Raw genomic sequence first — 11,900 nt, 5'->3', positions numbered from 1 at the left:
AGTGGATTTTTCAGTTTGTTCAGCTTTTTACTTGTTAGGATGGCATGATGACTTCTAAGCTTCTTATATGGTAGGCTGGAAACCATCCATTGATTTTTAAAATATAATTTTATCGCATTTACACTCCTTTAAAACTATTTTTAGTTGTTTCTAATGCTATAAAAAGGATATTATGCTCTATGTAGTTTTCTGGGATTCATGTTTTCACTCTTTATATTGCTAAGATTCATTCCTATTTTTGTTTTTTGAGACAAGGTCTCACTCTGTCATCCAGACTAGAGTACAGTGGCATGATCATGGCTCACTGCAGCCTTGACCTCCTGGGCACAAGTACTTCTCCCACCTCAGCCTTTTGAAAAGCTTGTGCCACTGTATCTGGCCCATTTAAAAAATTTCTTATAGAGATAGGATCTCACTATGTTGCTTGGGCTGATCTTGAACTCTTTAGTTTAATTGGGTCTCATTTGTCAATTTTTGGTTTTGTTGCAATTGCTTTTCATGTCTTTGTCATGAAATCTTTGCCAGGTCTCGTGTCCAAAATACTATTTCCTAGATTATCTTCCAGGGTTTTTATACTTGTGGGTTTTACATTTCAGTTTTTTAAATCCACCTTGGATTGATTTTTTGTATATTGTGTAAGGAAGGGGTCCAGTTTCAATCTTCTGCATATGGCTAACCAGTTATTCCAGCACCATTGATTTAATAGGGAGTCTTTTCCCTGTTGGTTGTTTTTGTCAGCTTTTTCAAAGATAACATGGTTGTAGGTGTGCAGTCTTATTTCTGGGCTCTATTCAGTTCCATTGGTCCGTGTGCCTGCTTTTGTACTAGTACCATGATGTTTTGGTTACTGTAGCCTTGTAGTATAGTTTGAAGTCAGGTAATGTGATGCCTCCAGCTTTGTTTAGGATTGCCTTGGCTATTTAGGCTCTTTTTTGGTTCCATCTAAATTTTAAAATAGTTTCTTTTCCTCATTCTCTGAAGAATATCATTGCTATTTTGATAGGAATACCATTGAATGTATTTCCATTTGTTTATGTCATCTCTAATTTATTTGAGCAGTGTTTCATAAGTCTCATTGTAGAAATCTTTCACCTCCCTGATTAGATGGTATTTTATTCTTTTTGTGGCTAATGTGAATGGGATCATGTTCTTGATTTGGCTCTCAGCTTGGATGCTGTTAGTATGTAGGAATGCTACTGATTCTTGTACATTTATTTTTTAAATCCTGAAACTTTGCTGAAGTTGTTTATCAGATCAAGACGCTTTTGGGCAGGCACTATGGAATTTTCTAGTTATAGACTCATATTGTCTGCAAACAGGGATAATTCAACTTCCTCTTATTTGAATGCTTTTTATTTCTTTCTCTTGCCTGGTTGTTCTGGCCAGGACTTCCAGTACTATGTTGAATTATTTATTCCAGTACTATGATGAGAGAGACCATCCTTGTTTTGGTCTGGTTTTCAAGGGGAATGCTTCCAACTTTTGCCCATTCAGTATGATGTTGGCTATGGGTTTGTCACAGATGGTTCTGTGTTAGTTTGTTTTCATGCTGCTGATAAAGACATGCCTGAGACTGGGCAGAAAAAGAGGTTTAATTGCATTTACAGTTCCACATGACTGTGGAGGCCTCAGAACCATGGCAGGAGGTGAAAGGCACTTCTTACATGGCAGCAGCAAGAGAAAATGAGGAAGAAGCCAAAGCAGAACCCTCTCATAAACCCATTAGATCTTGTGAGACTTATTCACTGTCACAAGAACAGCAAGGGAAAGACTGGCTCCATGATTAAATTACCTCCCCCTGGGTCCCTCCCACAACATGTGGGAATTCTGGAAGATAAAATTCAAGTTGAGATTTGGGTGGGGACACAGTCAAACCGTATCAGGCTCTTATTATTTTGAAGTATATTCCTTCAATCCCTAGTTTGTTGAGGGTTTTTAACATGAAGGGATGTTGAATTTTATCAAAAGCCTTTCTCCATCTATTGAGATAATCATGTGGTTTTTGTTTTTAGTTCTGTTTGTGTGATGAATCACATGTATTGATTTGCATGAGTTGAACAAACCTTATATCCCAGAGATAAAGTCCACTTGATCGTGGTGGTTTAGCTTTTTCATGTGATGCTGGATTCAGTTTGCTAGTATTTTGTTGACAACTTTTACATCTACATTCATCAAGGATATTGGCCTGAAGTTTTTTTTTTTTCTGTATATGTGTGCGTCTCGAAAGGTTTTGGTATCAGAGTGATGCTGGCCTCACAGAATGAGTTAGGGAGGAGTCCCTCCACCTCAAGTTTTAGAAATAGTTTCAGTAGGAATAGTATCAGCTCTTATTTATACATTGGTAGAATTTGGCTTAGAATCCACCTGGTCCTGTGTATTTTTTGGTTGGTAGGCTTTTTATTACTGATTCAATTTCAGAACTTCTTATTGATCTGTTCAGGCATTCAATTTCTTCCTGGTTCACTCTTGGGAAGATTGTATGTGTCCAGGATTTACCTCTTTCTTCTAGATTTTCTAGTTTGTGTTCATAGAGGTGTTCATAGTAATCTGAGTTTTTTATAATTCTATGGAGTTAGTGGTAATGCCCCCTTTGTCATTTCTAGTTGTGTTTATTTGGTTCTTCTCTCTTGTTTTCTGTATTAGTCTAGCTAATATCTCTTACTATTTGTTTTCAAAGAACCAACTCTGGATTTGTTTATCTTTTAGGTTTTCTTTCCCACATCTCCATTTTCTTCAGTTCAGCTCTGATTTTGATTATTTCTTCTGCTAGCTTTGGGTTCAGTTTGCTCTTGGTTCTCTAGTTCCTCTAGTTGTGATAATAGGTTGTTAATTTGAGATGTTTCTGAGTTTTTGATGTGTTTAGTGCTATAAACTTCCCTCTGAACACTGCTTTAGCTGTATCCCAGAGATTCTGGTATGTTATATCTTTGTTCTCATTAGTTTCAAAGATCTTCTTAATTTCTGCCTTAATTTCATTATTTACCCAAAAGTAATTCAGGAGCAGGTTGTTTAATTTCCATGATGATTGTTTGGTTTTGAGTGATTAGTATTGATTTCTATTTTTATTGCATCATGGTATGAGAGTGTGATTGGTGTGATTTCAGTTTTATTTTTTTAATTTCTGAGGATTATTTTATGTCTGGTTGATTTTAGAGTGTGTGTCATGTGGCAGTGAAAATAATGTATATTCTATTGCTTTTGGCTGGAGAGTTCTATATATGTCTATTAGATCCATTTGGTCCAGTGTCTAGTTCAAGTCTGGAATATTTCTGTTTTCTGCCTCAATGATCTAATACTGGCAGTGGGGCACTGAAGTCTCCTACTATTATTGTGTGCTATCTGAGTCTCTTCATAGGTCTCTGGGAACTTGCTTAGTGAATCTGGGTGCTGCTGTGTTGGGTGCATATGTATTTAGGATAGTTAGATGTTCTTGTTAATTTGAGCCCATTACTATTATGTAATGTCCTTTCTTTGTTTTTTTTTTTTTTAATCTTTGTTGGTTTAAAGTCTTTTTTTGTCTAAAATTGGAATAGCAAGACCTCTTTTTTTTTCTCATTTCTGTTTGCTTGCTATATTTTCCTCATGCCTTTACTTTGAGCCTATAGGTGTCATTGCATGTGGATAGGTCTCTTGAAGACAGCATACTATTGGGTTGGATTAAGTTGGGTCTTAATCCAACTTGCTACTCTCTGCCTTTTAATTGGGGGCATTTAGCCTGTTTACATTCAAGATTAGTATTCATATGTGTGAATTTCATCCTACCATTGTGTTGTTAACCTAACCCTGGTTATATGCAGACTTGTTTGTGTAGTTGCTAGTGTCACTGGTTTATGTACTTCAGTGTGTTTTTGTGGTAGCCAGTAATGGCCTTTCCTTTGTATATTCAGCACTCCTTTAAGGACCTCTCTTAAGGCAGGTCTGGTAATAATGAATTTCCTTAGTACTTGCTTGTCTGAAAAGGACCTTATTTCTCCTTTATGAAGATTAATTTGGCTGCATGTGTTCTCTGACCCCTCAAGGTTAGGAACCTGCTGTGCTGAAGGAGCCAAGGTGTCCCTGGACTGCTGGACACAACACTCTGATGGGTAGTGCCAGCCAAAGTGCTTTGTTGGATGGTGGCAGCAAGATCTGTGCTTTTTTGCATGTGGCAGCAGCAGCAATAATGCATTGGAGTGCACATTTCTTGGCTGGTATAGAGGTGCCAGCTCCTGTGCAGGTATTCAAGATAGTGGTAGCACCAGATGGGATGGGGCTGCTGGCATTCATGTGTGCTTTCACAGTGGCAGTGGTGTTGACATGGGGGTGGGGCACTGGCTGGTGCAGGCATGCTGACCTTCATCCAGGCATTCATGATAGTGGTGGTGTTGGGAGGTGGAGATGCTGGCATTTTTGTACACGTTCATGGTGTGTCAGTGTGTCACAGTGGTGTCAGCCCAGGAATGGGATGCTGGTGGGCACAAGGCTGGTGGCCTCTGTGTGCGTATTCACATTGGGTACCAGTGTGGGGCCACTGGTCTCCGTGTGCGTGTTCGTGCAGGTGGCAATGGCAACAGGGGGTGGGGCTGCTGGTCTCCATGCACTCATTCATGCTGACATTGGAGGTGTGGTGGAGGGATTGTAGGGTACACTCACACTGGCAGCAGTGACACCATAAGGTGCACACATGCACCTGTGAAGAAGGGGAGGTGAGGCCTTCTTGTGTGCTTGCGTGTTGGCAAAGTGACACAGGGGGTGGCCATGGGTGAGTGTTCGCTGGTAAAGCAGCGTAGGGAGGCTGCGGTGGATGAGGGGAGCATGTTAGTGGGCTAGTGTGTATTGGCAGGGACTGCTCTATTGGAGTGTTCCAAGGGTCAGGCACAGTCGGCCAGCATAGGAGCTTTGATGTGGGCCCCTGAGAAGTACCCCAGTTGGGCAGCCAGGTTCGGGCCCCAGAAGAGGTCAGCAGACAGGGCAGCACTCAGGTTGGACTGACTCCATCTCATGGACAATGTTGCCCTGCTCTGTTCAGGTCCAACAGTTCCTCTAAGGCAGGGTGAGCCTTGGGGGATGGGCATCCCTGGCCATGCTCCACTGCAGATGTTCCCGCACCGAACTCTTTGGGCTCTGCACAGGCTGGAATCCTGCCCCTGCCACCTTTCTAAGCAGCTTTCTCTGCCATTTCCAGTGTCGGTTTTGGGGTCTCATGCTTCCCGGATTCCAGAAGTCTGTAGTGAGAGCAAGTTGCTCCTCACCTGTTGAACTCACTCCTAACCCAAGAGTCACTGGGTGCCAGGAACAAGTCCTGGTGCATAGTAGTCCTATGCATAGTTCCCAGCTTCCTCCCTCTTCAGCCCCATATCTGTGTCCTCCCTCTCTCCATTCTCAATGCTGTTGCTCTGAAGATCTGCTGAGTGTGTATCAGTCTCCCCAATGTCCCAGTCCCTTGCTAGTGAATGATCCCCCTGGCTGTGGCTAGTCTGCCATCTTCTCCCTGTTCCTGTTCATTTTTTCAATCTTTGTGGCTTTAAACTCATTAGCATCTAGGCGTTAAGAGTGGATCACCTTTTCCTAATTTTTTTTTAATACAAAAGATCAATGAAACAAAAAGTTTTTTATTTTATTTTATTTTTTATTATACTTAAAGTTCTAGGGTACATGTGCACAATGTGCAGGTTTGTTACATATATATACATGTGCCATGTTGGTGTGCTGTACTCATTAACTCGTCATTTACATTAGGTATATCTCCTAATGCTATCCCTCCCCACTACCCCCTCCCCACAACAGGACCCGGTGTGTGATGCTCCCCTTCCTGTGTCCAAGTGATCTCATTGTTCAATTCCCACCTATGAGTGAAAACATGTGGTATTTGGTTTTCTGTTCTTGTGATAGTTTGCTGAGAATGATGGTTTCCAGCTGCATCCATGTCCCTACAAAGGACACAAACTCATCCTTTTTTATGGCTGCATAGTATTCCATGGTGTATATGTGCCACATTTTCTTAATCTAGTCTGTCACTGATGGACATTTGGGTTGATTCCAAGTCTTTGCTATTGTGAATAGTGCCACAATAAACATACGTGTGCATGTGTCTTTATAGCAGCATGACTTATAATCCTTGGGTATATCCCCAGTAATGGGATGGCTGGGTCAAATGGTATTTCTAGTTCTAGATCCTTGAGGAATCACCACACTGTTTTCCACAATGGTTGAACTAGTTTACAGTCCCACCAACAGTGTAAAAGTGTTCCTATTTCTCCACATCCTCTCCAGCACCTGTTGTTTCCTGACTTTTGAATGATTGCCATTCTAACTGGTGTGAGATGGTATCTCATTGTGGTTTTGATTTGCATTTCTCTGATGGTCAGTGATGATGAGCATTTTTTCATGTGTCTGTTGGCTGTATGAATGTCTTCTTTTGAGAAATGTCTGTTCATATCCTTTGCCCACTTTTTGATGGGGTTGTTTTTTTCTTGTAAATTTGATTGAGTTCTTTATAAGTTCTGGATATTAGCCCTTTGTCAGATGAGTAGATTGCAAAAATTTTCTCTGATTCTGTAGGTTGCCTGTTCACTCTGATGGTAGTTTCTTTTTTTTTTTTTTTTTTTTTTTTGAGACGGAGTCTCGCTCTGTCACCCAGGCTGGAGTGCAGTGGCCGGATCTCAGCTCACTGCAAGCTCCGCCTCCTGGGTTTACGTCATTCTCCTGCCTCAGCCTCCCGAGTAGCTGGGACTACAGGCACCCGCCACCTCGCCCGGCTAATTTTTTATTTTATTTTTTAGTAGAGACGGGATTTCACTGGGTTAGCCAGGATGGTCTCGATCTCCTGACCTCGTGATCTGCCCGTCTCGGCCTCCAAAAGTGTGATGGTAGTTTCTTTTGCTGTGCAGAACTCTTTAGTTTAATTAGATCCCATTTGTCAATTTTGGCTTTTGTTGCCATTGCTTTTTGTGTTTTAGACATGAAGTCCTTGCCCATGTCTATGTCCTGAATGGTATTACCTAGGTTTTCTTCCAGGGTTTTTATGGTTTTAGGTCTAACATTTAAGTCTCTAATCCATCTTGAATTAATTTTCGTATAAGGAGTAAGGAAAGGATCCAGTTTCAGCTTTCTGCTTGGGGCTAGCCAATTTTCCCAGCACCATTTATTAAATAGGGAATCTTTCCCCCATTTCTTGTTTTTGTCAGGTTTGTCAAAGATCAGATGGCTGTAGATGTGTGGTATTATTTCTGAGGGCTCTGTTCTGTTCCATTGGTCTATATCTCTGTTTTGGTACCAGTACCATGCTGTTTTGGTTATTGTAGCCTTGTAGTATAGTTTGAAGTCAGGTAGCGTGACGCCTCCAGCTTTGTTCTTTTGGCTTAGGATTGTCGTGGCAATGCAGGGTCTTTTTTGGTTCCATATGAACTTTAAAGCAGTTTTTTCCAATTCTGTGAAGAAAGTCATTGGTAGCTTAATGGGGATGGCATTGAATCTATAAATTACCTTGGGCAGTAAGGCCATTTTCACGATACTGATTCTTCCTATCCATGAGCATGGTGTGTTCTTCCATTTGTTTGTGTCCTCTTTTATTTCACTGAGCAGTGGTTTGTAGTTCTCCTTGAAGAGATCCTTTACATCCCTTGTAAGTTGGATTCCTAGGTATTTTATTCTCTTTGAAGCAATTGTGAAGGGAAGTTCATTCCTGATTTGGCTCTCTGTTTGTCTGTTACTGGTGTATAAGAATGCTTGTGATGCCCTCTCTCACCACTCCTATTCAACATAGTCTTGGAAGTTCTGGCTAGGGCAATCAGGCAAGAGAAAGAAATAAAGGGTATCCAGTTAGGAAAAGAAGAAGTCAAATTGTCCCTGTTTGCAGATGACATGATTGTATATTTAGAAAACCCCATTGTCTCAGCCCAAAATCTCCTTAAGCTGATAAGCAACTTCAGCAAAGTCTCAGGATACAAAATCAATGTGCAAAAATCCTTTTCCTAATTTTAAAGAGATACTTTTAACATTTCCCCATTAGGATTATATGTATTCCAGATTTTCAAAATATATCTTCTGTTAGGTTAAGTTTCTTTCTACTCCTAATTTGCTGAGTTTTTCTTTAAAATAATGAATTGAATGATGGGTGCTTTTTTGGGTTTTGTTGTGGGATTTAAAAAATATTTATAGTTTATTATTTCCTTAAAGCTATTAATGTGTTGCATTATATTTATTAATTTTAAAACATCTGTACATTTCTGAGAAACTCAACTTGATAGTGGTATATTAACTTTTTGTTATAAGTTTAAGGGATACAAATGCAGTTTTTTGTTTAAGTGGATATACTGTGTAGTGGTGAAATCTGGGCTTTTAGTGTGACCATCACCCGAGTAGTGAACATTGTACCCATTAAGCAGTTTCTCATCCCTCACTCCCCTGCAACCCCGCTGCCCTTCTCAATCTTCAGGGACTATTATTCCACACTCTGTGTCCATGTGTGCACTCTATGAGCTCCTACTTGCAAGTGAGAACATACGGTGGTTAGCTTTCTGATTCTGAGTTGTTTCACTTAAGATAATGGCCTACGGTTCTATCCATGTTGCTTCAAAAGGTATGATTTTTATATATGATGGGAGTTAACTTGCTAATGTTTTGTTTAGGATTTTTAAAATATTTATCTTCATGAGTGAAATGGGCCTTTAATTTTCCTTTCTCATATTGTCCTTGTTTGATTTATATGTCAGGATTATACTGGCCCTATACAAATAAGATGGCTAATATTCCTTTTTTATCTGCTCTCTGGAATACTTTATAAAAGGTCCAGATAATCTATTTCTTGTAAGTTTTGGTGGAACTTTCCAAAGGCCTGGTGTTTACTTTCTGTGAATATGTTTAGCTACAATTTCTTTAAAATACTTTCCTTATCTTTAGTTATATTTCCTTTTTCATTTATACGATTATCTATTTGCATTTTCTCTTTATTATTGATCAATGATTATCTACTTGTATTTTCTTTTTATTATTGATCAGTCTGTTCCGAGATTTGTCTTTTCAGAGATTAATTTTCTTTTTGAGTTTGATTTCTGCTTTAATTTTTAGTGTTGTTTCTATTTCTCTTAGATTTATTCTTTTTTTCTAATTTCTGTGTTGGACACATAATTTCTAGTGGATCATTTGCACTATTAAAATTTCAGTCCCCTGAAGTTCATGTAGATCCGTGAATCCTGAAGAATTCCAACAAGTTTTGACCCAGAAAGGATCAGCTGAAGACATGCTCCCTCCCTTGCTGCTGCCTGCCCCTCCGCCAGAGGACCTGCCGTGGGTGGTCATCTGAGGGGCAGTTTTCTCCAGGGAATGGTTTCAAAACAGGCGCTTAGTGTTCAAATGTGCTCTTGGCTTAATTATTCATATTTTTCTTTCTTTTACTTGTATTTGTTAGGTCAGAAAACTGTTAAGGTGTGGAACTGCTTAGACTGAGAGAGACTGTAATCCCTCATGCTTGAGATTAGGAACCTAGGTGGTGGTGTTTAAGGTCACACGGCAGTTTAGGAATGGAGTGGACCCAGGCCATGACACCTTATAGCCTATGCACTTTTCACTCAGCCAAACACCTCCTCTACACAAGAGAGTATCATTTTATAAAATGGCAAGTTCACCTGCATGACCCTGTTCAAATATGATTAACATGCAAAACTCCTTTTTGTAATTCCAGAAAGTGCAATTGGGGGAAAGTAAAAACTGTGCAACTTGCTTGTACCACAAAAGCTTTTGTTTTGTTTTTCTCACCAGCATTTATTCAGTATTTGTCTGTGCCTGTTGCGTGCCAAGGATTTTATCCTGCAGCATTTTAACATGAACTTAGGCTCACTCTGAATATATTTCTTTTTACTTTTTGACTTCAGAGTAGAATGGCTTGCAGAAAGGAAATAATGAAGACATCAGGGGTTCAATAAGCAAACAGTCATTTATCTTTAACCCTGTGGCAGAGACCCAATGTTGTTTCTTACAGTAAAACAATGATCTTGTTTCTGAAGAAAAATAAAATCAGTACTTAGAAGTGATGTATCCTTCATAACTTATTTTAAAGTAACAAATATTTATCTTAATTTTGCTGAAGTCTCTCTTGTTTCCCTTATGGGCTCTTACTACTTTTTTTTTTTCAGAGGTATGGCTTGGATTATGAATTGGTTTGTATGCAGCAGAAGTCTCTCTGAGACTTCTGGTTCTTAATAGCCCCGAGAGGTGTTATACAAGTTCTAAACATTCTGGGTTTGAAGCCAAGTCTTGGGTGGCTGTGTTGCTTTGCAGCTGTAGTTTAAATTAGAAACATTCTAGTTTACAGATATCCAGATTTTTTTTTTTTTAAAAAGACCTTTATAGCATATAAAGAGAAGGTATTAGCCTCAGCTTACTTGATTCAGAATGAATTGAATGCAAAAAAACTTCAGATTAAAGAGACATGTACCTTTGAGAGTGTTTATAATGAAAGGCAATTAATCTCACTGTTAAGATGGAGCTTACTGCAAATTTAAGTTTTATACTGATTGCTTTAAATGTCTCCTTCATTCTCCCCTCACATGTCTTCAGGTGATTGGTTATTTTTATAATTTAAGTATGAAAATCCTGGTCATAACTGGTAATAGAACAACATACAGATTGCAGGCACTTCATTTGTGTTTTGATACAGTGTAAATGAGCCCATTCTCCCTACCTCCCAAGCATGACCTTGGATGTTCGGTCCTACAGCTTGTTTTAACATATACTACCCACCCGGCGCACACATAAAGTCAGGCGCACACACCTCAAGAACATTTCACTGGGCTTCATCATTGTATAGCCTTATAGCACACTAGACTTTGGATTCCATTGAAAGACTGCAAGAAAATTGTTCCACAAGATGCTAATCCAGAGAACTTAACTTTTGAGTAAATACTAGAGGTATAGGTTGACGTTTGTATATGGAAATTTCCAGATGCTGCATGTTGCTTTGGGACTGTTGCAGCCTTTCCAAATCCTTGCTTCTCTGTCCAGATGTTCATCCTTCACTCAATGCCATTTTCTTCCGATTGTAACTGCTTGCAAACTTTTGACATTGGTCCTATGGACTCTTCCCAAAGCATTTTCTCTCTCATAACTCCAAAAGACTGTAATAATTTATAAAGCTTATAATATAAACAGAAAAGAAGAAAATAGTGTAAAACGCTGGTTTTGAAAAACAAAAATAAAAAGGTATGAAAACAAGTACCAAAATCTCTTAGTTCTTAGAAAAAAGATGTAGAATGAAAAAACTAGAAGCCATTTTGTGTTCATAACATCGACTTTGGTCTGCAGGGTAACTGAGTTGTAAAGGTTTTGGAGTCAGACACATGGGTTCTAGTCTAAATTGTGGCTCACTTTACCAGTAGGACCTTGCATCAGTTACTTCTCCTTAAAAATCTGTTTCCTCATCTGCAAACTAAGAACTATAGTAGTAGTAATACCTGCTGCTAGAGTTGTTACCAATATCAAACAGGAGAACAGAGGTAAAGCTGTTAGCACAGGGTAGGGCTCATAGTAAAAGCTCAACAAATGGTAGAATTTATTATTTATTGTTATACACATTAATAAAAATTATACAGATGGTATGACTTGGCTTTCACTTTTGGAAATCCACTTTGGGACTTAGTTTCTCTAAAATGAAAAGGTTTGTACTAAATATTACCTGCTAACATCTTTTTCTAGCTCACTGGTTACAACTTGAATAGAACTAATAAATTTATATACAGACTGAAAACTTTACATCGTCTAGACTTGTGAAGGACTAGAAGAGAGTCTCAAGTTGCAGAATGTCAGAAGAACAATGACATAGGTGAGGAAACAGGGATGGAACTTCTCATGACAAATGTCCTTTTTCTGAAGAGATTGAATATTAGAAACTCGGAGCCTGATTGGTATAGGGTGAGATAAACATA

Source organism: Trachypithecus francoisi, unplaced genomic scaffold, assembly GCF_009764315.1.
Source record: "Trachypithecus francoisi isolate TF-2019V2 unplaced genomic scaffold, Tfra_2.0 Lachesis_group0, whole genome shotgun sequence".
Lineage (NCBI taxonomy): Eukaryota > Metazoa > Chordata > Mammalia > Primates > Cercopithecidae > Trachypithecus > Trachypithecus francoisi.
This window is presented reverse-complemented; position numbering follows the sequence as displayed.